General features: G+C 39.2%; 1 protein-coding gene across 2 annotated transcripts in view; it reads right to left on the bottom strand.

The window, feature by feature from the left end:
- MARCHF1 (membrane associated ring-CH-type finger 1) overlaps positions 1–11,409 on the bottom strand; it is an 828,885-nt gene extending 817,476 nt beyond the window's left edge. The window contains exon 1 of one of the 2 annotated variants that reach the window (XM_050791815.1): positions 10,545–11,409. The gene's annotated coding sequence lies outside the window, so the exon portion shown is untranslated. The remainder of the gene's footprint in view (positions 1–10,544) is intronic. The other variant, XM_050791816.1, reaches the window with a different exon arrangement.
- Between the last annotated feature and the right edge of the window lie 1,147 nt (positions 11,410–12,556).

The following is a 12,556-nucleotide window of genomic DNA, read 5'->3' as shown; positions in this document are numbered from 1 at the left end:
AAGTGATAGGATCTCAGTACTGAAAATTTTAAAAATATAGGAAGAGAAAAAGGAAAAATAAAACACTCACTACAAAATGATACTAGTCATTAATATTATTTATTCATTAATTGATTCATTTATTTATTTATTCGGTTGGTAGCAGTGGTAGTGGTGGCCACCTTTCCTTAGTTTCTTAAGCAAATAAATCTTCGCGTTTCCTTCGTGTCTAAAAAGTAACAAGATAACTAAATAAAACTCTACATTTCCTTCATGTCTAAAAAGTAGCAAGATAACTAAAATCTTAAAATGTATAGCATATATCTTACAAAAATGAAACCATGCCTGAGAATTTAAAGAATATGTATATTTGCTTTAATGATGGTATGAACCCATTACTTACTATTTATTAGGGAATTTTCTTACTACCTTTAATCCTCAAAACAACCTTGCTACTGAGAAAATACTATTATCTGCATTTTGCAGATAAGGAAACCGACATTGTAACAGGTTAAGCAATTCAACCAGTGTCATCTCACTACTGAGTGGAGATTTCAACACAGCTGAATGTGGCGTGGAGTTTGAGCTTCTCCAACTATCACTTCTCTCTCATTCTTCCAACAGAGAAACTGAATCTTCCCATTAAAAATTAATGTGCAAAACCGCTTTATTTGTTTTTGTGTTGTTTTGTTTTCGGTGGTTTTGGTTTTTGTTTTTTTTTTTTTTTTTTTTTGGTTTTTTGTTTGTTTGTTTGTTTGAGACGAGTCTCACTCTAACCCAGGCTAGAGTACAGTGGTGCCATCTTGGCTCACTGCAACCTCCACCTCCCAGGTTCAAGCGATTCTCCTGCCTCAGCCTCCCCAGTAGCTGGGATTAAAGGTGTGCACCACCATGCCCAGCTAATTTTTGTATTTTTAGTAGAGATGGGGTTTCACCATGTTGGCCTGGCCTCTGGTGACCTGCCTGCTTCGCCTCCCAAAGCACTAGGATTACAGGCGTGAGCCACCATGCCAGGCCCAAAAATTTTATATAACAAAAAAAATTCCTAAGGAAATTATGATAATTTTCTGGAATCCAGAAAGATCCACCATAAAAATATTCTGTCTCTAAAGGCATGCATCTCCCAGTAGCCATGTGGTGATTACACCACACTCACTGCTAAATAAATAGGAGCCCAAGAGAGAAGGAGTAGCTTGTCAGTTCACAGCCCATAATCTGCTGAACTGTTCCCACCACGAAAAAAATGGGAGGTAAAAATGTAGATTACTCATTCATCACCATGAAAACACACAAAAGTAAAATTTAGCTATATGAACCATGAAACTGTTCTCTGTGTTGTTTATAAAAAGAATTTAGTTCTAATAGTTGATAATCAACAATTTCTTTAAAACAATTTATCAGCATATGTTCTCTCTTACACTGTTTTGAGGGAAATTTTTCAAATAAATTTTCACATTAGGTGTGTTGCCACAGAATATAAATTAGCATGAAACTGAGGATTATTTTCACATCATTTTTTCCTCTACATATAATTTTTTATTATAAATAAATATATACTCAGAAAACTATTTTTTAAATTCACAAGAAAACTAATTAGATTTAACAGAAGTCAACATTTTTAAGTTTTGCTTTAATTTCATCTTTCAATTTAATAATTATTTAAATTATTATGATAATAATTCAGTCTTATTGTTATTAAAAGTCTTGGGGAAATTAAAAAAAGCAGGACAAAAAGCTAACTATAGTCCTATGACAACTATTAACAGTTGAAAATTCTTCCTATTTGTAAAATAAACATTTCCTTTATTTTTGACATTACTGGGTAATGTATGTTTAAAAAAATTAAAGCCTTCTGCATCATTTTTAACAATTTCTGAACATTGACAACTATGGCTCATCCTCATAACAAAAGCTATAGAAATAGCATCTATTATCACTTCTGAAGACTCATCTTCTCTACAATGAGTGTCATAAGGAACAAGCCAAAAAGTCTCAGACTTTTTTATTTATACTTGTCACTTAATATCTTAATAATCTGTCAAATTGTTCCCCCATCTCTTTAATTCTCTGCCATTGTTCATGGCACAGAATCTTTCTTTCATGTGGTAGTTACTTAATAAATACTTGTTTGTCCATTTATTTAGTAAAGGTTTCTAAAATAAGACTTACTCATGAGGTTAAAAGATTTCATAAAAGATTAAGTTTAAAGGTAAGCTATAAATAAACTAAGTTATCTTACTAAAAGGAAAGGTAGCTGGCAAGGACTTATTATATACATTATGCTAAATATTAAAGGGTCATTTCACAGGGTGCCTGGGACATGACTTTGGGTTCCATGTAAAAAAAATTGCTAAGGAATATTAAAGGAAATAGAGCTCTAAGTGGAAAATAATTTGTCTCTAATTGATTGAATTTCAAATTTGGGAGAAATTAGCAGAACCAAAATCCAAACTCATGTGAGTATAGAGGCAATTTAACTTCATTAAAAACCTAAATACAAAAGCTGATTCCAGAATGAATAATTAAATGTGACTATGGGCCATGCTTCAGTAACATCTAAGTAACATAAAGACCTTTGTGTGTTACACTATTAAAATAAATCTTGAGGAAAATTTTAATTGAAATGTTATACTTTTAAAAGAAAAAATCTACCCATAATTCTGCCACTCTAAAAATCAATAGATAACTAGCAAAAATATATAAATGTTATAACTATTTAAAAACTACTTAGTTATATGGAACTTAAAAACTTTGGAGGTAGTCAAAGTATCATCACCATGAGCTAGAACAAATACAGTGAGCAATAAATAAATAAATAGCTCATTCTCCTTTCTTTCAACTCTATTTCTTTAGAAGTTCTCTAACTTTAAATGATAATTCCTACAAATTTTATTTGATTCAAATGTTCATAACTCTTAATATTTGCTAGGCTGCATATTTGATACAGCATTCTTCGCAGATTCAAACATTTCTTTTTTGCCAGTAGATGGTCTGTATTTGTTAGCACCTTTTTACTTCTCCCCTACTGCATGCACATACACACGCGCACACACCTGCACAATTCATTCCTTAATATGGAAAATATTTTGTGACAGTTCCTTATGTTTGGTAGATCTCTTCAGCCCACTTCACACTCTCTCTGACTGTGAGTCTTTCACGCTTCCCCCAACAATAGGAGCTTGAACACACTTCATTTATCCCTTTTATCTTTTCTCTCCACCTAATTAACTCTTCCTTCCTTCAGATGTCAGCTAAATTGTCGCTTCCTCAAGGAGGTTTATCCAGACCTCCCTGGTTGAGTCAAACTCCCCTCTAATAGGCTTCCCCATTACTGTGCATCTGGCCTTCATTATACTCACTTTGGCGTATGTGCACTGGCTTGTGTGAGTATTTAATTAATTTCGTAGAAATAAAAAGCTCCAAAGAGGCAGGAATCATGCCACATTTTTCACTCATCATTACATTACCAGGACCTAGCTGAGTGTTGAGCATAGAGTGGACTGCCAATAAATACATATTAAAGGACAGTAAAAAAGGAAGAAGGAAGAGATGGAAATTAATCATTATGTCAACAGATGACCTCATAGTTACTAGAGAAATTATTTAAATGGTCTCACTTGTGACCTGAAAGATGACAGATTTGTAAATAAAATACCTCTGAAAATACATATTTTGTCTTCTTTCTTATTTTCTCTCATTGTAATGGATGTAGCTTATGATTTAGTCCTGCTTCTTCTTCTTTCTCTTATTCATTTTTCTCTAGAGAAGGAAAGTCATAAATCTTAGGCCAGGCTCTCTTCAAAAGCAGAGTCTGAACTAAAAAATTATGCACAAATAATACAAGGTGATCCGGAAATTAGGAGTGAGACACTGGGTAAAGTGAACCAGGGAGAGAGTAAAGGCTAATACAGGTGCATGCAGTTGGGTCACTTCATGGCCGGTTGAGGCTCCTTCTCACCTGGACCTTATGAGGAGCTACAGAGTGCATCTCGGAACTCTCCACCCATTCCCACTGACTGCGAGGCTCCACGGTGGTGTTAGCTCCTCCTCATTTCCAGGCTGCATGGACCATGGTCAGAAGCAGGGGGAAAGATATGATATGCCAGTAAAGTCACAGAGAAGAAAATGAAAGATACTCAGCGCAAGCTTCAGATGGGAAATGGCACAACTGAGTCAAAGGCTGCCTACAATGATTGCCCGAGCCAGAGCCAGAAGCAGATGTGAGGCTGACAGGACATCCGGCAGGGCCCAAAAAGCATGTGATATACTTCATGAGAATCAGATCACTGCTCACCACAGTCAGCCCCAAACAATGAGCCTCAGTGTCAATACCTAATTTATCACTCTCACCAAGCTTCCATTTATCTCCTAATGTGCCTCAGGACACTGAATTGAAGGCAGGCAGAAGAATCTATTTCAGGCATTCTCCGACTTCCAATCATTGTGTCCCAAATAGTCAGTGATTTCTGGAATATGTTATCTGGAATATGTTACCTGGAATATACAATTCACTCAAAAATAACATTACATATAATAGTTCAACATTAGTATCCATCCATCACTAGGCAGACTTAACAAAAATTCTAGGTCAATCCACAAAGCACAGTTAATTTAAATCATATATCTCTAACAATCTACTTCCGGTATAACTTGAATTAACTATATTTCCGTGAACTGGTCTAGAAATACATTCTGAGTTTTATCCATATACCGATAAGAAAAAGATCAACATAGTACTAGCTTGTTAACACTATTATCTGTATATCACAAGAAATCAGTCTGTATCAGTTGCTTTTCAGAGCAACAGTTGGGAAAATAGGACAGTTGTTTCTAAGAAGAGGGAGATTCCAGACTTCACACATTTTTCACTCCATAAATGTAGTGCTTATTTGTAAGTTAGAATGACTCATTAACCACGGAGTTCTTGTGTTCAGAAAGGAGCCTTACTTTTTCATACACACACACACACACATATATATACACACGTGTCTGTGTCTGTACTTTTGGGTGTGTATTAGTCCTAAAAGAAACAAAAGTTTTACCAATTTCTTATGTTGAGTTACCAATAACTTGAATCTATTGGCTATTTCAATCACTGGTCTTAAAGATTTACCTCAAAATTTAAAACATAGACAAACCGTCTGAATATAAAATGGCACATAGTATATTAATAGCTGTTTAACAGAATCTGGCTTCTTTTTATATCACTTTTAAAAATATGTTTGGAGTTAGCTGTATTACCTAGGAAGCTGTGGGATGGGACTACTGACTCCAATTTTACCACCAAGAAATGATCTTTGATCCCTGTACATCTATGCTTATTATCAGTTAAAAATAATTACCCATTTCAGCTGATGATTTTGGTCAACAATAACTAGAAATGCCAGATATAAGGACAAAATTCTGATAAAACCTGGTGGAGAGCTTCAGAAGAGGTCAAGACTAGAAGCTTCAAGATTCCAGATGGTAGAGGTACCAAAGATGTAAGGTGACTTTTCAGAATGTGTTTTTCCCCCCCGGGATGAAGAGGTGGGGGCAACTGCCAATCTGGAAAGACAGTGAGAGACTAAGAATATAGGCTTTGCCTGAGCAGAGGACCACCGATGTGAGACAAAGAATCTAGCAGAGATTTTGGCAGTCTTGAGGGGCTGGAGAGACAAAATTAGATATGAGGGGCCAAGAGCCCAGTGAGAAATAAAAGGTGTAGCACTCAGATTGACACATACTTGATTTTACCTACATGAGATTTACTAAAGCCTGAAGTTACACATATGTGTGGAGGCCAAGACACTGAGAAGGAAGCTTCTGGAAAGAAGAGCAGGATTCTCAGGAATCTTGTCCTGCCTTGTGTTGAGGGCCTGTGAATGCACCAGTAGAGGTTTAAGACATCTACGCCTTGGCATCTGGGAGCCCAGAAATCTAACAACTCACGACTTAGCTCAGTCACTGGGTGGATTACAACTATTGGCTACCACCCATCGTCTCTGTCTAGCAGAGGAAATGTTGACACTTTTTTGGAGATGTATAGATCATCTGGAGCCTTTATAAGTTTTTTTTTTCTTTTTTGAGACAGAGTCTCACTCTGTCGACCAGGCTGGAGTGCCGTGGCATGATCTTAGCTCGCTGCAACCTCTGCCTCCCAGGTTCTAGTGATTCTCCTGCCTCAGTCTCCCAAGTAGCTGGGATTACAGGTGCCCGCCACCACACCCGGCTAATTTTTTGTATTTTTAGTAGAGATGGGTTTTCACCATGTTGGCCAGGCTGGTCTCGAACTCCTGACCTCAGGTGATCCACCCACCTTGGCCTCCCAAAGTGCTGGGATTACAGGCAAGAGCCACTGCACCTGGCCGAGTCTTTATAATTTTTACATACAATAACTAAAATTAAGAGTAAAGATATGCTGAAAAGAGGCTTACAGCAATACAGTTGACATTAACAGACTTTAATCTTAGAATAAGTTTAATATGCTCAAAGTCATAGAAGAAAAGATGGAGAAAACAGATAAATTGGAATCTATAGAAAAAATCAAATGTACACTTGGAAATTAAAAAAAATAATTACAGTAATAACCTGTGGATGAGCTTGGCAGTATAATAGGCATAGTGTAGAAGAAGGTTAGTAAACTGAAGAGAAGATCAAAAGAATACTCAAACAAGCACAGAGAGAAAAAAAGTAGAAAATAGTAAAACAAGTACAGGGGGCATGTTGGGTACAGGGAAATCATCTATTAAACATGTAACTCAGATCTCAGGAAAAGAAAACAGACACAGTGAAGTAGAGCTATATATGAGAAAATAATAGTCAAGAATTCACCAATAAATTTCACCTGATGAAAGATAACAATCCACAAATTCAAGAAGCTCTGAAAACATGAAGGAGGATAAATCAAAAAAACCTATACCTAGCAATATCATAGAAAACTAAAGAAAATCATGGCAAATGAAAAATCATAAAATCACCCAGAGACAAAGACACATTTACCCTCATAGCAACAATACGACTGACAGGTTTGATGGAAGTGAGAAGTCAAAAGAATAACAAATGTTGGCTGGGCACAGTGGCTTATGCCTGTAATCTCAGCACTTTGGGAGGCTGAAGCGGGCAGATTGCTTGAGTCCAGGAGTTTGAGACCAGCTTGGCCAACATGGCGAAACCCCATCTATGCTCAAAATACAAAAATTAGCCAGGCATGGGTGCTAGTCAGGAGGCTGAGGAACGAGAACCACTTGAGCCTGCGAGGCAGAGGTTTCAGTGAGCAGTGATTGTGCCACTGCACTCCAACCTGGGTAACAGAGTGAGGCTCTGTCTCAAAAATAAATAAATAAAAATAGCGTGTTGGAAAAAAAAAAACTGCCAAACAAAAATGCTATACTCAGCTTTAAAAATTACACCTATTTAAAAATATTTTCAGACATACAAAAAATGAGTGAATTTGTTGCCAGCACGCTTTCAATAAAAATACATAACCACTAACTTCATAATTTTTATGAATAAATTATAACGAATGAATTGGCAAAAATGCCACAAATTTAACATACCAGATATGCTAAAACCACAATTACTTTTGCAACAACCTAATAAAACAGAAATCACATATTAGATTCGCCTCTATCAATTTACTTCTTTAACTGAAACTAATTAGAAATTTAAAAGTGATTAAGTTCACTAATACATAATATTTGTCAGACAGTTCCTCCTATATTTTCCAAATCATTTTTGTACACTAGTTCATTTGCTATGCACTGTCCCTCATGAGAAAGGCAAGGCAGATATTGTCATCTTTATTTTATGTAAAATGAAACTAATGTTTACAGACTCTGACCCTTGTCCTCAAGTACAAGACAAAGTCAAAAGTAGAACATGTATTTCCTACCACTGTTCATCCTGAAACACTAGGAGGTAGAAATGAATTAATAGTATCATAGGGAAGTCATAAATTGCAAAATGAACCCAATATATAGCAAAGGGATAATCGTGGCTTCAGAGAATGTCTCAGTTTTTTAAATTTTATTTTTAAAACTACATTAACAGCATTATTTTAACCCTCTAAATATTAGATCATCACGCTCCTAAATATTTTCAGCAACACTATAACCGTTGACTTTCACTGTTGTATTTCCAGAAAAAGTTAGGATGCAAAAACCTTTCAGCCAAGGTTTTACTGACCAATTTCCATATTGAAGGCCTACAGGAAAGTGAAAGCAACAATGTTTTGTGATCCATAAAACATCCTTAAGCAACAATTTGAATTACACCATGAAAAAGCCCAGAAGACAACGTCCTGATTGAGTTCAAGACACAATTTTGCCTCAAGGAGGGTAAAGGAAGTTTTGCTCTATCATAGAGGTCCTAAAGTATCTGTTAAATCACGTAACTGGAACAATGAAAGCAAGAGGTCATCAAATAGCATAAACTTATTCTTCACACAGGATATTTCCATGGATACTTCCCAGTGTCCTGACATCACGTTTTTTTCGGTGACCTTGGAACATCACTACTGCCTGCCCTGGGCTTTGTGCAATGGCTTTATTTTTGTCCTATAATGCAACTTCCTCCTCTTTCTCACCTTGCCCAGTTAAGAGCCCTTGTGCAACAAAATAGGCAAAGTATTTGTGAAATACATTAGAGAACATTAGAAGAATACTCTCTAGTTCAAGGACACTATTTTACTTCATGTGGTTTTAAAAATAATATTATACTGGCTATCAATCAAATTATATCTATTTATAATATGCTTATACATTCTGAGAACTTTTCTCAGTATTCTAGTGGAATGTGCAGTGAAGAATCTGTGTCTTTTGACCTTCTTGGATAAAATATTTTTGAAATAAAATTAAAGATTTCATATATAAAATATAATCTGTTCTCCTCAATGTACATTTTTATTTACTATGTAAAGGAGGTAAAACATCTTAACCACTAAAGGTAATATCATTTGCCAAAAACCATGAGCCAAACACCACGGTACCTCTTGTTGATCATTGCCAGCTGACTACCCGATGAGAGTTATACACATATTGTATGTAAATGTAGATTTCTATGTAGCGTACACCCCATCATGTAAGCACGTCAGAAGCTCGTACGTTCACAAGTCTATTTCACAAAGAGCTTTTGCTATTCCAATACTTGAGGAAAGTAGTCAACATGAGCAACAGGTTCCCTAAGAACCTTAAAGTAAAACCCCATACACTTTATTATAAAAACATGGTATAACAAAGTTAGAAAGAAGACGTTGGATAAAGCAGGTGGAGCCTATTGTGACAATTAGTCAAGAAACAATGAAATAAAAAATTCTGTATCACAGAAGAAAACGTTGCTGACAACCCCATAAGTCCTAGATTAAAACAAGCTCTTTGCTCATAACATTGGTCTCTCAACATAGCGTGGCATAATCAGCCATATAATTATGCACTTCCCAGGAGAGACAAGCATGTAAAAGCTACAATGAGCTTTTCCAAAATCAAAACTGACACAGCACCTTCTGATAGTCCCACCATTCATATTTAGTAAAGCCTCCCTGTATTATCTCACCCAGTTTCTTTTTTACTTCCACCACATTGATTATTCCAATAATTTTCTATCATATCTGTTCTGAAAAGACTCAAACTTTATCAAAAGAGCAATCTCTGAGAAAAATTATTTTAATCCTGTTTTAGAAAAGCTTCATTAGAATCATCTATCTTTAAAGAAAAAAAAAAGACCATCTGAAAAAAAATTAGCCTCTTTCAAGAAAAATAAAATAACTCTTTGAATTGTAATTGTGATTGTTACTTTCTTATGCCATAGCATTATGTTAGATGCTGGGATACCAAACTTGTATACCAAGAATCTCCTTAATGTTCAAGGATTATTTACATTTAATATACATTAAACTCATAAATACAAAATGACTATCGAAAGTTTTAATATTTTCGATTGTAGTGGATGGCAAAAAAAAAAAAAGAAAGGAACTGAAACCCAAAGTAGCCAACTTTTGCTTCTTTCCTTCTTTTTCACAAGATATTTCTTCTGTAAACACATTGACATTAGAAACAGATGTTCTGATAGGTACCACCGCTTCCTTGTGATCTGAAAATTGAACCTCCTAAACAAGGAATTCATCAATAAAACGTGTGTCCGCCAAGCAAAAAGCCAGGGGGGTGGGTGTTGGCATGTTGACTATATAGCACTTATAGGCGAGACAACTCTAAACTAAGGTACCTGAGCAGGTTCAGAATCTTTTTTCGTTAAACCTACAGAGCTCTATAATAGAAAACATTCTGACCTCAAAAATGTTTAGCAGCAAATCCTTTCTGGAACTACTGAATAACAAAAAGAATTGCCAGGAAAACGTGAGGCTCTCTAACTACATATTGGCCATGCCTCTGACTCCATCCACCTGTCACAAATCTCCAAATTCAGCACTTCAGAAACCAGAGAAAAGAGCGAGAATGAGTCTCCCTAACTTTGCCATTTCCCTCAAACCACTTGGGGATAAAACTTGGTCGTCTCTCAGCCTCGACTGGCCACTCCACTTCCTGGAGCTCCAGAAGCTCCCTCGGCACCTGGATAACTGCGACACTCACCCGTGAGCGCAGGACCCTCCTGGCGTCTTAAGTCCCAGCTCTCAGTCCCGCTGGCCGCAGGAACACAATGACATCCCTCGCCCAGGAGGGCGGTTGCAGGGAACCAGAATCGGACCCAACAGTTGCAGTCAACCTGACTCAGGGTTGAGCGCATCAGCGCTAAACCCAAGACAAAGGCTGCCCTGTGTCTTCCGTAGTGAGCGCTCTCCTTTGGTAATCTGTCCCTGTCCCCTTCAAGCCCACCCTGGGAGCGCGTGAGCCTGTGAAGTGGCTGTCATCGATTCCGCGCTTTGCGAGGGGTGCGGCTGGGTGACTAGTACCACGCCGGTGTAAACAGCGCGCAACGCACTGGGGATCCGCCAGAAACGGCGCGCGCGCAGAACGGGCGCTGGGGGCCAATAGTAGCAATACCCCCCGCCTCTACTCACCAGAGAGGCGCCTATCGGGCTAGCCCGCCGCCAGCAGGTTGGGTGGCAGCACCCGCCGCGAACCCCCAACCACGCTCCCCAGTGGACCCACCAGGCAAAAGCACCTGCTGCCTGCCCTCCGGGGCTGATGCTGTGCCAAGCCCCGCTCGGGGTCAGGGACAAGCCGCCCAGGACTACCAACCGGAGAGAGGGGACTCCCAGTAAGGCTGATTGAATGAATGATGTTTTCAGTCACTTACCGGCGGAGGGCGAAGTGGCTCAGGCGGCCGCCAGGCTGCGCGCGGCCGGCATCCCGGGGCGCGGGCTTTCTCCCATCCTTTGTCAGATGCGGGTGGAGCGCTCCTCCCCAGCTAGCGGACGAGCAGCCGGGTGGCAGGCAGCCCGGCTCTGGCTCCGCTCCCCAGTGCTCTCCCCTCCTCTGCTCCCCCTCCCCTTCTCCGTCCCCCTCTCTGAGCCGGCATTCACTGGGCTCCCATGATGTCATCCGGTGGAAATCTGCCATGCTCAAAGACTGGAATAATCCAGCGCTCACGCGGGGAACGCAGAGCAGGCGGAGGCGGCAGCAGAGCCTCTAGGAGTTCCCAGAACTAGCATCTCCAGGTTAACTGGAGTCAAGGACAGGACAGAGGGGTAGTCTGCGGAAAGGTGGCTCCGAGGGTGTATGTGGGCTGGGTGGGCGCAGTGGGGATGGGGCCGGGGATGAAGAGCCTCTTCTTTGCCGTAGATTCCTAAATCAGTAGTTAGACTGATGGCAGATGCCAAGGGTAAGGAGAAAGTTTTTTCTGGCTGCTTAGTAGTTCAGGTGTCCCATCTCGGTGATGGACACCTACACTGCAGCCAGGATAATAATTAGAACCCCTGGAAACCTCGGAGCCCTAGTCACAATGAGAAAGTTTAGGATGTCTGACCAATGACAGCTTCAGTGATGAGCAGCTAAAGTGAGGGAGAAAGATGTGTACTGTTTACAGGCGGGAGTCTGAGGCAAAACATTAACGAAGGGACCTCGACAATCTATGACCTGAACATGAACCGCTGGTCTGAGGCAAGAAAGCACCAGCAGGAATTCACTCCTAGCCTTAGTACTGACTTCCTGTCCTCCTACCATATGCTAATGGACACTCGAGAAGTGACTCCCTTGTGGCCTCACCCAAAGACTGTCATCAATGATGAAACTATGTAAATCACAAGGTTTATTGAAACTCATAAAAGGTTCAATGCCAAATCTTTTGCTCAAGATTCTATGTAATATTAATAGAAGTTTTATTAGAGGAATAGACAAACAGCCTGAGTATTTTTGAAGATTATGCTGTTTTCATGGAAACAGGCAGATACACCAGATCTGAGATCCAGCCCTACAGCAATCTAGAGCAGTTTCATGTCACAAACTCTCCTGCTCAGGGACCAGATTTCAACAGCTCATGGTTTGTGCTCTAATCAGTTCAAGCTTCAAGGAGGCTCTTGAGTTCCCAGGATTACCTACCACCTGTCATTCCTGGAAGAGACTAAGCTTGCAGAGAAAAGTACCAGCAGCCAGGGCTGATTAGGCAGTCTTCAGCGAGAGTGCTAGGTGGGAACGTGCAGCCT

This window comes from Macaca thibetana, chromosome 5 (genome assembly GCF_024542745.1).
Source record: "Macaca thibetana thibetana isolate TM-01 chromosome 5, ASM2454274v1, whole genome shotgun sequence".
In the NCBI taxonomy this organism is placed as follows: Eukaryota; Metazoa; Chordata; class Mammalia; order Primates; family Cercopithecidae; genus Macaca; species Macaca thibetana.
The sequence above is the reverse complement of the archived record's forward strand: the minus strand, read 5'-3'. Positions and strand labels throughout refer to the sequence as shown.